General features: G+C 44.7%; 1 pseudogene; it reads left to right on the plus strand.

Moving 5' to 3' along the window:
• The first annotated feature begins 2,768 nt into the window (after positions 1-2,768).
• Positions 2,769-3,275, plus strand: LOC143397035 (dolichyl-diphosphooligosaccharide--protein glycosyltransferase subunit DAD1 pseudogene; annotated as a pseudogene).
• The last annotated feature ends 3,447 nt before the right edge of the window (positions 3,276-6,722 follow it).

Below are 6,722 nucleotides of genomic sequence, written 5' to 3' on the forward strand. Positions count from 1 at the left end.
AAATTCATGTCCATCTCACAGTGCAAAATGCATTTATGTTTATCTTCAAGAGTTTCCATAGTCTTAACAGTCCCAACATAGCCCCAAAATCCAAGTCCAAAGTGTCATTTTAGACTCAAGTCAAACTCTTGGCTGTGAATCCTTGCCCCCAAATAGTACACCACCTTTAAATTCAGCTTCACTCAATCTCAGAACTTGGGCAAAATGTAGATAAGTTCTTTGCCAGAATATAACACAATGGTCTCTAATCCAATTTTCTATAGAGTCCCATTTTTCTCTGAAACCAGGGGAGCACAATCTATACTGCCTGTATTCCTATTAATATTCTGGTCTTCTGAGTTCCCACTAGGATTGCCCATTAAACTCTGTTTAAAAGATTCTAAGTCTTCTCCATCGTGTGTCTACAAACTTTTCCAAACTCCTCCCACAAACCCTTTCCAAAGGCTTCTGAACCACATGGTTAGTTTAGTCACAGAAATGATCTCACTCCTTAATACCAATTTCTGTGTTAGTCAGGTCTTCATTGCTGCAACCAAAATATATGACAAGAACAATTTAGAGGATAAAAGGTTTATTTTGGCTCATGATTTCAGAGTTTCAGTTCATGGCTGACTGACTCCATTGCTCTGGGACCAATATGAAGTAAAACATCATGGTGAAAGGGCATGGTGGAAGCACACTGCACCACTAATAGTAGCCAGGAAGCAGGAGGTGGGGAGGGGACTGCATGGAAGATGAACCCTTCTAGCGAACAACTCAATGACCTACCTCCTCCAGCCATACTCCACCTGCCTACAGTTACCACCCAGTTAGTCTATTCAAACTAGGATGGACTAATTAAGTTACAGCTCCCATAAGCCAATCATTTTACTTTGGAATATTCTTGCATTATTCCCACAGGAGATTTGGGGGGATATCTCATATCCAAACCATAAGAGAATGAAAGACAAAAAGCTAAATAAATTCAATAAAAATTCCAAACAGAATTAGAATGAGATAAGCTAGGAGGCCTGGGCATTAGAAAATACAGCAATGGGGAAAAATCATGATGGCATTGCCTCTCTGTGATTTTTTTTTTTTTTTTCAAGTACTGGTGATTGAATCCGGGGTTGCTTTACCACTGAATTACATCTCCAGCCCTTTTTATTTTGAGACAGGTTTTCACTTAGTTGCTATAGCTGGCCTCAAACTTGCAACACTCCTGCTTTCATCTCCCAAATCTCTGGGATTACAGCATGTGTCACCACACCCAGCACTTCTGTATGTTTGAATGATGTTCCAAGTATTTTGTATATGCTAGTTTACCTCTCTAAATACTACCTGTTTTGCTTCAAGGCACCAATTAAGAGCTATCTCCTGCCAGTTCCCTTACATCCAATGAATTATAAGACTTTGCCCCGTCTGTACTCCTCAGTCTTCTTCTTCTCCTCTCCTGCCCCAGAAAGTTCCCCAACCTTCTCTCTGCTGGGATCCTGCAACTGTCATCTTGGGAACATCTCTGGCTTTAGTCTTAGCTTCCTCACATGCAGAGCCACCCTCTACCCTTCAGTCAGCAGGGTCCCTGGATTCTGATTGGCTCAAGTGGCTCCCCTGCTCCAATTCCCTCTCAGGGGTTGCACTGCCCACAGCATAAAGCACATACTGCCCCTCAGGCCCTCCCTCCATAAACCCTTCATGCCTACCTGCCCAGCCTTTCTCCAGCCTGTCTCAAGTTGGCATGGGGAGGGAAAGGAAGCAGTTATTACTTTAAGTCCCCAAACAGCTGTGGAGTTTTTCCAGCAAGCACCCAGGAGGCGTCCCCTTCATAGAGAAAAGAAACCAGGAGACACATCAGGAATTTGGGTGATACTTCTGTCTCCCACACATTTCTTCACTCACTGGATGGCTTCAGTGATTCAGTCTGTCTTGGTGACATCCAGAGAGGTCACCATTTCCATCCTGTCTGACATCTGGTCCCTCAACTACTCAACTGCCTCTTCCATCAGAAATGAAGGCAATACCCTCAAGCCTCACATGCCCAACTGCCTGACCAGCAGGCTCCCAAAGCCCGAGTCACAGTTCATGATGAAGACATACTTGTCTTAGAGGTGGCTCCCTACCTGCATCTCCTGGTACTAGCAAAGAGGGCAGCAGAGACCCAAGGAAATTGTCAGGTGAACCACATGGCTTCACAGGGGACAGATGCAGATATGCTGGGATGAAATAGATCCTACTTCTGTCATAGAGGAGGACATAGACCAGAGGGTTGTAGTAGGCAGGCCAATACCAGGTACTCTGGCATGAATTCCTCAAGTTTCTTACTGTCGATCTACATGGATCAGTTCCAATAGAGACCATTGGATTTCCAAAGAATGTCTTGATATAAGCACTTTCTTCCTAACCACTTCTCCTGATCTTCCCACTCTTTAGTGATCCCCAAATCTCCCTTGTCCACCACACTCACACACATTGGAACCCTTCATTCAGAGTCTCCTGCATGACAACTGTTTTGTTTTTGTTTTTTTTTTCCTGCTTGAGTCCTAGTTCTGGGTCTTCCTGGGCAGCAGAAAAATCTTAATAGAAGGATACATTTTAAATTAGGACACACATGGGTTCCAAACCCACCTCTACTATCAAGTAGCTACCAACTTGGATAGTTTTCTAAGCTCCTAGAGCCTAGCTCAGCATCCAGAATCACTCCTTAGAAAATCAAGTGATCGTTATTCTCTTTAAGACTACAAGAAAAAGACCAAAAGAGTAGATAAGAATAGGTCCAGAGTTTGGGTCAAGCAGCCCGGAGATCCCAGTGTGGTAGTCATGTCCGCGTCAGTAGTGTCGGTCATCTCGAGGTTCTTAGAAGAGTACTTGAGCTCCACTCCGCAGCGGCTGAAGTTACTGGACGCTTATCTTCTGTATATACTGCTGACCGGAGCTCTGCAGTTCGGTTACTGTCTCCTCGTGGGGACTTTCCCCTTCAACTCTTTCCTCTCGGGCTTCATCTCTTGTGTGGGGAGCTTCATCCTAGCGGTGTGCCTGAGAACACAGATCAACCCACAGAACAAAGCAGATTTCCAAGGCATCTCTCCAGAGCAAGCCTTTGCTGATTTTCTCTTTTCCAGCACTATCCTGCACCTTGTTGTCATGAACTTTGTGGGCTGAATATTTCCCAGTTACTTAATTGAGGAGTAGGAGACTGAAGTAATGTTCACTTTTTGATGTCCCTTGGATAAAAGGTCTTGAGACAGCAGCTTGTCGCACCCATAGATTCTTCAGATTTGTACTCAACTTTTGACTCTCATTTGCAGGTGAAGAGCCTGGGAAAATTCTTTGTCTTGTGTCAGACCAGCTTTGTATTGAACTTTGTTAACATGACCTCTGCTTTCCATTAATTGTAACTTTTTACCTTTCACATTAAAAAACTACATGCTAAAAAAAAAAAAAAAAAAAAAAAAAAAAAAAAAGAATAGGTCCCTCTTTTCCCTGGGAAAGGGAAATGGGAGATTCCCAAGGAGAAATCTGACATCAGAAGTAAAGTAAAGGGGGATCAACTGAATAACTGTCTCTCAGATGTAGTCAATGAAGAATTTATTCCTGAATATTCATTCTAAGATATATTGAAATAAAAGTCAAAACATCATGTTACTCAACAGGAAATAGTTGTGATTTGTGCAGTAAGAGGAAACATCATTTTAGTTGACAGGACATTTTTGTGATACACACTGTAAAGGGAAATTGAGAGCATTGTTTCCAAGTTGATAAAACCACATAAATTTAGTCAAATATGAGTCTAACATTTCACAACAATTTGTCTTCCTTTCTTGCTCTTCACTTTATATTTGTTCAACCAGGACAAAATAATTCTCTACAGAAATTGAAGTTACCCACCCTAGTGTAGGCCCAAGTGCCAGCTATAGCAGCAACTGCATTCTCTGTGACTTCCTTAGAGCATAAAAATAGAAGAGGAGCCAGGTGCAGTGGTGCTCGCCTATAGTCCAAGAAGCTTGGGAGGCTGAGACAAGCAAGGCCAGCCTCCGCAACTTAGCAAGGCCCTAAGTGGCTTAGCAAGGGCTGAGGATGTGGCTCGGTGGAAAAGTCCCCAGGAATAAAAGAAAAAGAAAAGAAGGAGGAGGAGGAGGAAGAAGAGGAATAGGCAGCGGCAGTCACATTTTCAGAGAAATGTTGGGTTTGGGGTTTTGTGAAAAATCTTTCTTTCAAAGAGAGACCAACAAGGTGAGCACATTTCCACAAACAGCTGTTCTTGCAGTATGTCTTCCAGTCCACCCTAAGCATGAGTGACATAAGGAACACTGAGAAGCCAAGGACAACAAATTATATTTGTCCAAGAAGTCAGTGGAAGATAGGTTTGGGTGGGGGACAATGCTAGGCTGCACTGTCTTGTGATAAATGTCTATCCATTGACAAATGAAATGATTTTTTTCTCAAAAATAAACCACAGAGGGCTGGGGCTGTAGCTCAATGGTAGAGTGTTTGCCTAGCATGTGTGAGGTGCTGGTCCTCAGCATAAATAAATAAATAAAGGTATTGTGTCCATCTTCAAATAAAAATATTTTTAAAAATTTAAAAGAAAACATGAAATTTGAATTGCAAGGTTTAAAATAATTGAGAAATTGGACCCTCTAGGGAGGGATTGGATCATTTGCATCATCCAATTCTTCCATCTGAAAGGGGGAAGGTAAGGTAATGGGGGCTGGGAAACCACATACAGAATGACACTCCCAGAGCTACTGAAAGGGAAGAAGAAATGACTTGCACAAGGCAGGCGTAACAGTTTTTACACTTCACATCCTGAACAGCAGCCCTGGTTACCCATCACATTTTCTTCCTCCTCCTGTGGGGCTGCCCCTGCCTGGTCACACATCCAGAATCCAAGCCCTTCAGACACTGAGTGACTAAAAGCAGAAAAGAGTTGAACACACACCACTGAGACAGCAGGTCCTGAGCCTCAGCCAGCCATGGACGGCCCTGAGCCCTAACCACTGGAAAAGTGTTTGTTCAGTGTGTATCCAGTATGGCTGATACGAGAGAACTTCCCCTCAGAAGACCAAAGACAGCTAGAGCCTGGACCCCATAACCACTGTCCATGGAGGAGCCCTCAGCATGAGGGGGAAGATGCCATTTCTCAACAAGGCTTGGGGGAAGCAGGGCAGGGAGGCAGAGAGGTGGGTAGGGGCAAAAGAAACCAGAGTTTCATAGCTCTTAGCATCTCCCAACAGTCCACATTTATCACGTCTCTGATGGATAAAGAATAGGAGATGAGCTTAAAGCAAGAAAGCTTCCTGCAGAAACCAGAGGCTCAGCTGTATGGATCCTGGGGCTTCTCCCCAAGGGCTAAGCACTCCTTGTCATCAGGGTACTGACAGCATCTAGGCAAAGCTGTCATGGGAACTCAGCTGAGCTCAAGGAAACCACTTTCTCTAGCATCAGGCCAACCCCACCCACACCCCTTCCTCCATGCAGAATGGAGCTTCTGCTAAAGGGGAAGTGCACCAGAGGAAAAGCAGAACTGGATAGGACAGGAAATGGGACTCATTGTGCAAACCCATCCCCAGCCCTACTTGGTGTGGGTTGGGGGCCCCCAGAAATGAAGGGACACACATTTCTTGATAGGACCAAAGATCTTAGGGTTGAAGACTTGAAGTGGGGTCTCAAAGACCTGTCCTCACAAAAGGCCAGCACAGCAAAGGGAAGGAGTGAGGTAGCCTCTGGTGCCATCCTGTGCATTCTGGGGAGGTGGGTTCATGTCCCTTCACAGATCCATCCAAGTGGACCCAGACCCTAATCCAGGAAATAAGTTGGGAAGGAGGAGAGAGGAAAGCTCTGCTGAGGGTCTGGAACGAAGGCTTGGACTGCTTTCCTTGACACCTTTGAGTCACAGTCCATGCTTGGGGCCATAGGTCTGACCGTTGTGTAGCCAGAATCCCAGTGGAGCTCAGCATGGGGGTCAGGGACTTCTTCACACTTCCTTCACCCCCTGAAGAGGGCTCCTAAGAGTGAATCTAAACATCCTGAACATCAGCCCCACCAGGAGAAAAAGTGAATCAGTTATCTTTTAGTTTAGTGTGCCCTGTGCATTGAATGTGCTTCATGTGTGGAAGGGGTGCTGTTATGGTTTGGATATAAGGATATGGTTTGTTATAGAGTTCCTGTGGCAATGCAGGATGTTTGGAAGTCAAGTGATTGGATTGTGAGAACTAATTATGACCTAATCAGTCCATCCTAGTTTGGACAGACTAACTGGGTACTAACTGTAGGCAGATGGGACATGGCTGGAGGAGTTGGAGGATATGGGCCACTGGGTCCTGCCCTGGAAGGCTTCATCTTCCCCGTGGCCCCTTCTGCCTCCCTCTCTCTACTTCCTTACTGCCATGAGGGAGCAGCTTCCCTCTACCCTGCTCTTCCCTCACCGTAAGCCCAGAGCAATGGAATCAGCTGTCTATGGACTGAGACCTCTGATGCCCTGAGCCAAAATAACTTTTTATCCTTTAAGTTGTTCTTTTTGGGTATTTTGGTAATGCAAAAACTGACTAAAACAGGTGCTATCTGTGTGTGTACACATGTGGAGAGGGTTACAAAATTTAGGAGGCTTCAGATGAAAGAGTGAGCTCTTGCTCTGCCATTGAGGGGACAACATGGATTGACCATGAGTGAGCTGACATAAGGGGGTTCAGAAACTCAAAGGTCCTTGAGGAGTCTTCTTGTTTATTCATCTTTGTTTCTTCAAC

Source organism: Callospermophilus lateralis, chromosome 4, assembly GCF_048772815.1.
Source record: "Callospermophilus lateralis isolate mCalLat2 chromosome 4, mCalLat2.hap1, whole genome shotgun sequence".
Lineage (NCBI taxonomy): Eukaryota > Metazoa > Chordata > Mammalia > Rodentia > Sciuridae > Callospermophilus > Callospermophilus lateralis.